Source organism: Cherax quadricarinatus, chromosome 54 (assembly GCF_038502225.1).
Source record: "Cherax quadricarinatus isolate ZL_2023a chromosome 54, ASM3850222v1, whole genome shotgun sequence".
Classification (NCBI taxonomy): Eukaryota; Metazoa; Arthropoda; class Malacostraca; order Decapoda; family Parastacidae; genus Cherax; species Cherax quadricarinatus.
The window spans coordinates 14,588,138-14,598,831 of record NC_091345.1 but is presented as its reverse complement, the minus strand read 5'-3'; positions in this window follow the sequence as shown (position 1 = coordinate 14,598,831).

Here is a 10,694-nt window from a genome sequence, read left to right as displayed (position 1 = left end):
GGTGCTTTATCGTACTTTATCTAGTAGATGGGACAGGCAGGAGCGACCTGATTTAAACCCATGCTGCCCTGGGTTGTGTAACTGATGTGTATATAAGTGGGTGGCGATCTTGCTTCTTAGAACCTTTCCAAGATTTTTATGATGTGGGACGTTAATGTCATCGGTCTGTGATTCTTTGTTATTTCCCTAGTGCCACCTTTGTGGAGTGGGGCTGTGTCTTGTTTTTAGTAACTGCGGGATGACCCTTGTGTCCATGCTTCCTCTCCCTAGAATAATTAAGAAATAATTAAGGGGCTTCTTTGCAGTTCTTGATGAACACGGAGTTCCATGAGTCTGGGCCTGGGGCAGAGGGCATGGGCATGCCATTTATAGCTTTTTCAAATTCTTGTGGTGTTAGGATAATATAAAAAATTCTTGAATTAATCAAATTTTGAATTTCGGGAATAAAAAAATTAATTTAGATTTTCGACCCTTAGTCTGATTAACGGCTCACCAAACGCTGAGTGATATTGGGACTTCAGTATCTCACTCATTTCTTTGCGGTCGTCAGTTTAAGTCCCATCTTGTCTAAGCAGGAGCCCAATAATGGATGTTGTTTTTGCCTTAGATTTGGCATAAGAAGTATTTTTTCAGTTTTATTTATGGCTTCAATTTCTTCCTATATTTCTTGTCTCCTGTATCATTCCTTATGCTTAAATTTAATATCTGCTATTTCTCTGACCAGTGCCTCCCTTGTTATTTCAGTTATACTGGGCTCTTTGAGCAGCTTAGTGATTCTTCGCCTTCGCCTCTATCAGGAGCGTCTCTCTTTCTAGCTCATAGCTCTTCTTTTTCTTCAAGGAATGTGCCTTGAGCAGACCTCAAGTGCCACAGAGTTAATTCTTTCTAGGCACAGGTTCGGATCCGTGTTGTTTAGGACATCTTTCCAGCTTGTTTCACTTAGGACATGGTTGATTTATTCTCATTGTATGTTTTTGTTATTGAAGTTGAATTTTGTGAAGGATCCCTCAATACTGATTTCATTTTGGTGGTCAGGAGCCCTGGGGATACATGTCGGTACTTGTGTTATGTTGTGATCTGAGTGTATTGTCTTTGATACTGTTATATTTCGTACGAGATCATAAGAACATAAGAACATAAGAACGAAGGAACACTGCAGAAGGCCTACTGGCCCATGCGAGGCAGGTCCAAGTCCCTACCGGCTTAAGCCAATGCACCCAACCTAGTCAGGTCAGGTCACATTGACTTAAGTGAAGCTGAGGTCAAGTGGTGATGGTGATGATGGTGGTGGTGATGGTGGTGGTGATGATGGTGGTAGTGGTGGTGATGATGGTGGTGGTTATGATGGTGGTGGTGATGGTGGTGATGATGATGGTGGTGGTGGTGTGGTGGTGGTGATGATGGTGGTGGTGATGATGATGGTGGTGGTGGTGATGGTGATGATGATGGGGATGATGATGATGGTGGTGGTGGTGGTAGTAGTAGTGATGGTCGTGTTACTGATGGTGATGGTGGTGATGATGGGAGTAGTGGTGATTTTGGTGATGGTGGTGATGATGGGAGTAGTGGTGATTTTGGTGATGGTGGCGATGATAGTGGTGGTGGTGATGTTGGTGGTGGTAATGGTGGTGATGGTGGTGGTGATGATGGTAGTAACGGTGGCTGTGGTAGTGTGATTGTATGTATGTATGGTAGTAACTGCAGCTCTCCTGTGATGTGTGAGAGGTGATGGTGAGAGATGATAATTCCCCCGTGGTAGTAACTGCAGCTCTGCTGGAAGGACACCTTTGAAGGTGTTGTAGTTGATCAACCTTTACTGCAATACTTGACCTTGTTCTCATCACCTGACTGAAGTCTCCTAACCCAGGCTGTCACATTTCACTGCTGGAGGTACAAAACCAACCCTGTGTCATGGAATATGACAGTGAAACCATCCTGTGTCATGGAATATGACAGTGAAACCATCCCGTGTCATGGAATATGACAGTGAAACCATCCCGTGTCATGGAATATGACAGTGAAACCATCCTGTGTCATGGAATATGACAGCCTTTGTTCTCACTATGTAACTATTATGAAAAGCCTTTCCTTCTCTCCCTCGCCAACACAAGTTCTCTCTTTCACTAACACAATGTCTCTCCCTCATCAACGCAATCTCTCTTCCTCACCAATACAATCTCTCTCCCTCACCAACACAATGTCTCTTCCTCACCAACACAAGCTCTCTCCTTCATCTGTACTTCCACTCTTGCGTCCCTTGCTTTCCCCTCTCTCGAGTCTCCCTTTTTCCTCTTTCCTGCACTCCCCTTTCTTTTCCCCGTTGTCTCTCCCTTCCTTTCTTATTTACTCTCCCCCACAACATACAGGTATTGCTGTGTGTGTGTGTGTGTGTGTGTGTGTGTGTGTGTGTGTGTGTGTGTGTGTGTGTGTGTGTGTGTGTGTGTGTGTGTGTGTGTGTGTGTTGCAAGGGTCGAGTTTCATCTCCTGGTCCTAAATTTTAAATTGGCAGCTACTACATTCACTCTCTTCTGACTATACTCACCTAATTGTGGTTGCAGGGTTCGAGTCATAGCTCCTGGCCTCTGTGTGAGCCCTATCGTGCCTACTCATAAAGCTGTGAATACGTCTTGCCTTGACTTCGTTCTCCAGGTCATTCCACTCCCTAACCTCTCTGAGGCTGAAGACATACTTCCTGACATCCCTCTTATTCATTACTCACTCCTGTATTTAACTTCTAAGTGTGTTTTAGTATACCAGCTTTCCACCCCCTGACCAGGGGAGACATGATAAGGACGTACAGACTACTCCTTTGAGTATTCTGTACGTCGTTATCATTTCTCCCCTGGTCCTTTCATCCTCTAGTATCAATAAATTTAGCTCTAGTTTCTCCTCATAGCTCACGCATCGAACTTAAGCTAAAGGAATCTTATAGGAGTCAGGAATGGCGGGAAGAACTAAAAGCCATAAATGAAATCGAAAGAAACCCAAAGTATTTCTTTTCCTATGCCAAATCAAAATCGAGAACAACGTCCAGTATTCGGCCCCTACTTAAACAAGATGGGTCTTACACAGATGACAGCAAGGAAATGAGTGAGCTACTCAAGTCCCAATATGACTCAGTTTTTAGCAAGCCGCTAACCAGACTGAGAGTCAAAGATATTTTTTTATGAGAGAGCCACAGAATTTGGTTAACACAAGCCTATCCGATGTTATCCTGACGCCAAATGACTTCGAACAGGTGATAAATGACATGCCCATGCACTCTGCCCCAGGGCCAGACTCATGGAACTCCGTGTTCATCAAGAACTGCAAGAAGCCCCTATCACGAGCCTTTACCATCCTATGGAGAGGGAGCATGGACACGGGGGTCGTCCCACAGCTACTAAAAACAATAGATATAGCCCCACTCCACAAAGGGGGAAGTAAAGCAATAGCAAAGAACTACAGACCGATAGCACTAACATTCCATATCATAAAAATCTTTGAAAGGGTCCTAAGAAGCAAGATTGCCACTCATCTAGAAACCCATCAATTACACAACCCAGGGCAACATGGGTTTAGAGCAGGTCGCTCCTGTCTGTCTCAGCTACTGGATCACTACGACAAGGTCCTAGATGCACTAGAAGACAAAATGAATGCAGATGTAATATATACAGACTTAGCAAAAGCCTTCGACAAGTGTGACCATGGCGTAATAGCGCACAAAATGCGTGCTAAAGGAATAACAGGAAAAGTTGGTAGATGGATCTATAATTTCCTCACAAAGAGAACACAAAGAGTAGTAGTTAACAGAGTAAAGTCCGAGGCGGCTACGGTGAAATGCTCTATTCCACAAGGCACAGTACTCGCTCCCATCTTGTTTCTTATCCTCATATCTGACATAGACAAGGATGTCAGCCACAGCACCGTGTCTTCCCTTGCAGATGACACCCGAATTTGCATGACAGTGTCTTCCATTGCAGACACTGCAAGGCTCCAGGCAGACATCAACCAAATCTTTCAATGGGCTGCAGAAAACAATATGAAGTTCAACGATGAGAAATTTCAATTACTCCGATATGGTAGACACGAGGAAATCAAAACTTCATCAGGGTACAAAACAAATTCCGGCCACAAAATAGAGCGAAAAACAAACGTCAAAGACCTGGGAGTGATCATGTCGGAGGATCTCACCTTCAAGGACCATAACATTATATCAATTGCAGCTGCTAGAAAAATGGCAGGATGGATAATGAGAACCTTCAAAACTAGGGATGCCAAGCCCATGATGACACTCTTCGGGTCGCTTGTTCTATCTAGGCTGGAATATTGCTGCACACTAATATCACCTTTCAAGGCAGGTGAAATTGCTGACCTAGAAAATGTACAGAGAACCTTCACGGCGCGCATAACGGAGATAAAACACCTCAATTACTGGGAGCGCTTAAAGTTCCTGAACCTGCATCCCCTGGAACCCAGGCGGGAGAGATACATGATTATGTACACCTGGAAAATCCTAGAGGGCCTAGTACCGAACTTGCACACGAAAATCACTCACAACGAAAGCAAAAGACTTGGCAGATGATGCAACATCCCCCCAATGAAAAGCAGGGGTGTCACTAGCACGTTAAGAGACAATACAATAAGTGTCAGGGGCCCGAGATTGTTCAACTGCCTCACAGCATACATAAGGGGGATTACCAATAGACCACTGGCAGTCTTCAAGCTGGCACTGGACAAGCACCTAAAGTCGGTACCTGACCAGCCGGGCTGTGGCTCGTACGTTGGATTGCGTGCAGCCAGCAGTAGCAGCCTGGTTGATCAGGCTCTGATCCACCAGGAGGCCTGGTCACAGACATGGCCGCGGGGGCGTTGACCCCCGGAACTCTCTCCAGGTAAACTCCAGGTACCATGACAGGTGAGACCTGAAACTCACCTACCATGACAGGTGAGTCCTGAAACTCACCTACCATGACAGGTGAGTCCTGAAACTCACCTACCATGACAGGTGAGTCCTGAAACTCACCTACCATGACAGGTGAGTCCTGAAACTCACCTACCATGACAGGTGAGTCCTGAAACTCACCTACCATGACAGGTGAGTCCTGAAACTCACCTACCATGACAGGTGAGTCCTGAAACTCACCTGCCATGACAGGTGAGTCCTGAAACTCACCTACCATGACAGGTGAGTCCTGAAACTCACCTACCATGACAGGTGAGTCCTGAAACTCACCTGCCATGACAGGTGAGTCCTGAAACTCACCTACCATGACAGGTGAGTCCTGAAACTCACCTACCATGACAGGTGAGTCCTGAAACTCACCTACCATGACAGGTGAGTCCTGAAACTCACCTGCCATGACAGGTGAGTCCTGAAACTCACCTACCATGACAGGTGAGTCCTGAAACTCACCTACCATGACAGGTGAGTCCTGAAACTCACCTACCATGACAGGTGAGTCCTGAAACTCACCTACCATGACAGGTGAGTCCTGAAACTCACCTACCATGACAGGTGAGTCCTGAAACTCACCTACCATGACAGGTGAGTCCTGAAACTCACCTACCATGACAGGTGAGTCCTGAAACTCACCTGCCATGACAGGTGAGTCCTGAAACTCACCTACCATGACAGGTGAGTCCTGAAACTCACCTGCCATGACAGGTGAGTCCTGAAACTCACCTACCATGACAGGTGAGTCCTGAAACTCACCTACCATGACAGGTGAGTCCTGAAACTCACCTGCCATGACAGGTGAGTCCTGAAACTCACCTACCATGACAGGTGAGTCCTGAAACTCACCTGCTATGACAGGTGAGTCCTGAAACTCACCTACCATGACAGGTGAGTCCTGAAACTCACCTACCATGGGTGGACACCCGCCCCTTCTGTGATGTATTTGTAATCACGATATTACAATGTCGTGAGTCGTTCTTCACTTTATTTCAGATACTGGTGCTTCCACTACCTTTATCTTCCTCTTCCTCCTTCTCTTCCTCACTCTAATTCTCTTTCCCTCCTTCTCTTCCTTCCACTCCCTCTTGATCTAATCCGCAATGTATTGTCTCCTCTCGTCTCCCCTCCTCCCTGTTCTCTTGCTGTCTCCTTAACCTCTTGTGCTCCTCTTCTTTCTTCCCTTTCTTCTAACTCTCCCTCTCCCTTTCTTTCTTCATGCTCTCTCTTGACCTCATTCTCTCTCCTTCTCTCTCTCTCTCTCTCTCTCTCTCTCTCTCTCTCTCTCTCTCTCTCTCTCTCTCTCTCTCTCTCTCTCTCTCTCTCTCTCTCTCTCTCTCTCTCTCTCCCGTCGTTCTTCTTTTCAATATTCTACTCCCCCTCCTCTTCCTCCCCCCTCCACTCCCCTCCCCATCCCCTCTCCCCCCCTTCCCTCCCTTCTCCTCCCCCTCCCCTCCCTCCCCCTTTAAGTTATTTGCTCTAGCGTAAAAGTGGCTTGTGGAGCCTTGATGATAAGCCTCTTACAAGGTGCTTACCAGCGCCGCCTGTGTCAAGAACCTCAGCTAGCTGAGGTCGCTCATTCTCAGGGAGGTGTCATGTTCAGGGAGACCTCATTTTCACGAAGACTTAAGTTTCATGGCCTTATATTCAGGGAGATGTCATATTTAAGGAAGTGTCATATTCAGGGAGGTGTCATATTTAAGGAAGTGTCATATTCAGGGAGGTGTCATATTTAAGGAAGTGTCATATTCAGGGAGGTGTCATATTTAGAGAGGTGTCATCTTCAAGCAGGTATCATGTTCAAGAGGTCATAATGGCCGTGGAGGATGATACATATGGCTACATGATACAGGTGATACATATGGCCACATGATACAGGTGACACATATGGCCACATGATACAGGTGATACATATGGCCACATGATACAGGTGATACATATGGCCACATGATACAGGTGACACATATGGCCACATGATACAGGTGATACATATGGCCACATGATACAGGTGATACATATGGCCACATGATACAGGTGATACATATGGCCACATGATACAGGTGATACATATGGCCACATGATACAGGTGATACATATGGCCACATGATACAGGTGATACATATGGCCACATGATACAGGTGATACATATGGCCACATGATACAGGTGATACATATGGCCACATGATACAGGTGATACATATGGCCACATGATACAGGTGATACATATGGCCACATGATACAGGTGATACATATGGCCACATGATACAGGTGATACATATGGCCACATGATACAGGTGATACATATGGCCACATGATACAGGTGATACATATGGCCACATGATACAGGTGATACATATGGCCACATGATACAGGTGATACATATGGCCACATGATACAGGTGATACATATGGCCACATGATACAGGTGATACATATGGCCACATGATACAGGTGATACATATGGCCACATGATACAGGTGATACATATGGCCACATGATACAGGTGATACATATGGCCACATGATACAGGTGATACATATGGCCACATGATACAGGTGATACATATAGCTACAAGAATGTTAGAATTGATTATAAACAATACATTAAAATAAGTTGAAGTTCCTCTTATAAACAGGCACAGTGCCAACCCATAGAGGCTGGCACTACCTTATGTCTAGCTCTTATACACTGCCATGTAGATTATTCTTGTTCTTCATGGCACTCTGCTATAGCAAGAAAAAAGTGAAAAAAACAGAAACTCTCCAGAAAACGGTAATGAGATTGATGTTTTCTGTGAGTGCCGGACTGGGTCGCCATCTGGAGAAGACCCGGGCCGGCAGTGCCGGTGACCCTCCAACAGCTGAGTGCCGAGAGAAGCCAGGATGAACTACAACAACAGGATGGGGTGAATGTTGATGGCAAGGTAATGTCTATGAAGTAGTTGACAATCAGTGTGTATAATGTGTCGCTGCTAAGGCAGTCAGGTGCTAGGGGAAGCGGATACAGTTTTGTAATACCTGCAATAGGTGGCCAGACCTCAGACATCTTCCACTGAACGGCAGTATAGTTAGGCAAGCATAGAGTTACCTGTATCAAAATCCCAAGATGTTGCTGTGTCTGACAGGATGTTGCTGTGTCTGACAGGATGTTGCTGTGTCTGACAGGATGTTGCTGTGTCTGACAGGATGTTGCTGTGTCTGACAGGGTGTTGCTGTGTCTGACAGAATGTTGCTGTGTCTGACAGGGTGTTGCTGTGTCTGACAGGATGTTGCTGTGTCTGACAGGATGTTGCTGTGTCTGACAGGATGTTGCTGTGTCTGACAGGATGTTGCTGTGTCTGACAGGATGTTGCTGTGTCTGACAGGATGTTGCTGTGTCTGACAGGGTGTTGCTGTGTCTGACAGAATGTTGCTGTGTCTGACAGGGTGTTGCTGTGTCTGACAGGATGTTGCTGTGTCTGACAGGATGTTGCTGTGTCTGACAGGATGTTGCTGTCTCTGACAGGATGTTGCTGTGTCTGACAGGATGTTGCTGTGTCTGACAGGGTGTTGCTGTGTCTGACAGGATGTTGCTGTGTCTGACAGGGTGTTGCTGTGTCTGACAGGATGTTGCTGTGTCTGACAGGATGTTACTGTGTCTGAAAGGGTGTTGCTGTGTCTGACAGGATGTTGCTGTGTCTGACAGGGTGTTGCTGTGTCTGACAGGGTGTTGCTGTGTCTGACAGGATGTTGCTGTGTCTGACAGGATGTTGCTGTGTCTGACAGGATGTTGTTGTGTCTGACAGGATGTTGCTGTGTCTGACAGGATGTTGCTGTGTCTGACAGGATGTTGCTGTGTCTGACAGGGTGTTGCTGTGTCTGACAGGATGTTGCTGTGTCTGAGAGGATGTTGCTGTGTCTGACAGGGTGTTGCTGTGTCTGACAGGATGTTGCTGTGTCTGACAGGATGTTGCTGTGTCTGAGAGGATGTTGCTGTGTCTGACAGGATATTGCTGTGTCTGACAGGATGTTGCTGTGTCTGAGAGGATGTTGCTGTGTCTGACAGGGTGTTGCTGTGTCTGACAGGGTGTTGCTGTGTCTGACAGGGTGTTGCTGTGTCTGACAGGATATTGCTGTGTCTGACAGGATGTTGCTGTGTCTGAGAGGATGTTGCTGTGTCTGACAGGGTGTTGCTGTGTCTGACAGGGTGTTGCTGTGTCTGACAGGGTGTTGCTGTGTCTGACAGGATGTTGCTGTGTCTGACAGGATGTCGCTGTGTCTGAGAGGATGTTGCTGTGTCTGACAGGATATTGCTGTGTCTGACAGGATGTTGCTGTGTCTGAGAGGATGTTGCTGTGTCTGACAGGGTGTTGCTGTGTCTGACAGGGTGTTGCTGTGTCTGACAGGGTGTTGCTGTGTCTGACAGGGTGTTGCTGTGTCTGACAGGGTGTTGCTGTGTCTGACAGGGTGTTGCTGTGTCTGACAGGGTGTTGCTGTGTCTGACAGGATGTTGCTGTGTCTGACAGGGTGTTGCTGTGTCTGACAGGATGTTGCTGTGTCTGACAGGGTGTTGTTGTGTCTGACAGGGTGCTGCTGTGTCTGACAGGGTGTTGCTGTGTGTGACAGGGTGTTGCTGTGTGTGACAGGGTGTTGCTGTGTCTGACAGGGTGTTGCTGTGTCTGACAGGGTGTTGCTGTGTCTGACAGGGTGTTGCTGTGTGTGACAGGGTGTTGCTGTGTCTGACAGGATGTTGCTGTGTCTGACAGGGTGCTGCTGTGTCTGACAGGGTGTTGCTGTGTCTGACAGGGTGTTGCTGTGTGTGACAGGGTGTTGCTGTGTCTGACAGGATGTTGCTGTGTCTGACAGGGTGTTGCTGTGTCAGACAGGGTGTTGCTGTGTCTGACAGGATGTTGCTGTGTATGACAGGGTGTTGCTGTGTCTGACAGGGTGTTGCTGTGTCTGACAGGGTGTTGCTGTGTCTGACAGGGTGTTGCTGTGTCTGACAGGATGTTGCTGTGTCTGACAGGATGTTGCTGTGTCTGACAGGATGTTGCTGTGTCTGACAGGGTGTTGCTGTGTCTGACAGGGTGTTGCTGTGTCTGACAGGATGTTGCTGTGTCTGACAGGATGTTGCTGTGTCTGACAGGATGTTGCTGTGTCTGACAGGATGTTGCTGTGTCTGACAGGGTGTTGCTGTGTCTGACAGGATGTTGCTGTGTCTGACAGGATGTTGCTGTGTCTGACAGGATGTTGCTGTGTCTGACAGGATGTTGCTGTGTCTGACAGGGTGTTGCTGTGTCTGACAGGATGTTGCTGTGTCTGACAGGATGTTGCTGTGTCTGACAGGATGTTGCTGTGTCTGACAGGATGTTGCTGTGTCTGACAGGGTGTTGCTGTGTCTGACAGGATGTTGCTGTGTCTGACAGGATGTTGCTGTGTCTGACAGGATGTTGCTGTGTCTGACAGGATGTTGCTGTGTCTGACAGGATGTTGCTGTGTCTGACAGGATGTTGCTGTGTCTGAGAGGATGTTGCTGTGTCTGACAGGATGTTGCTGTGTCTGACAGGATGTTGCTGTGTCTGACAGGATGTTGCTGTGTCTGACAGGGTGTTGCTGTGTCTGACAGGATGTTGCTGTGTCTGACAGGATGTTGCTGTGTCTGACAGGATGTTGCTGTGTCTGAGAGGATGTTGCTGTGTCTGACAGGATGTTGCTGTGTCTGACAGGATGTTGCTGTGTCTGACAGGATGTTGCTGTGTCTGACAGGATGTTGCTGTGTCT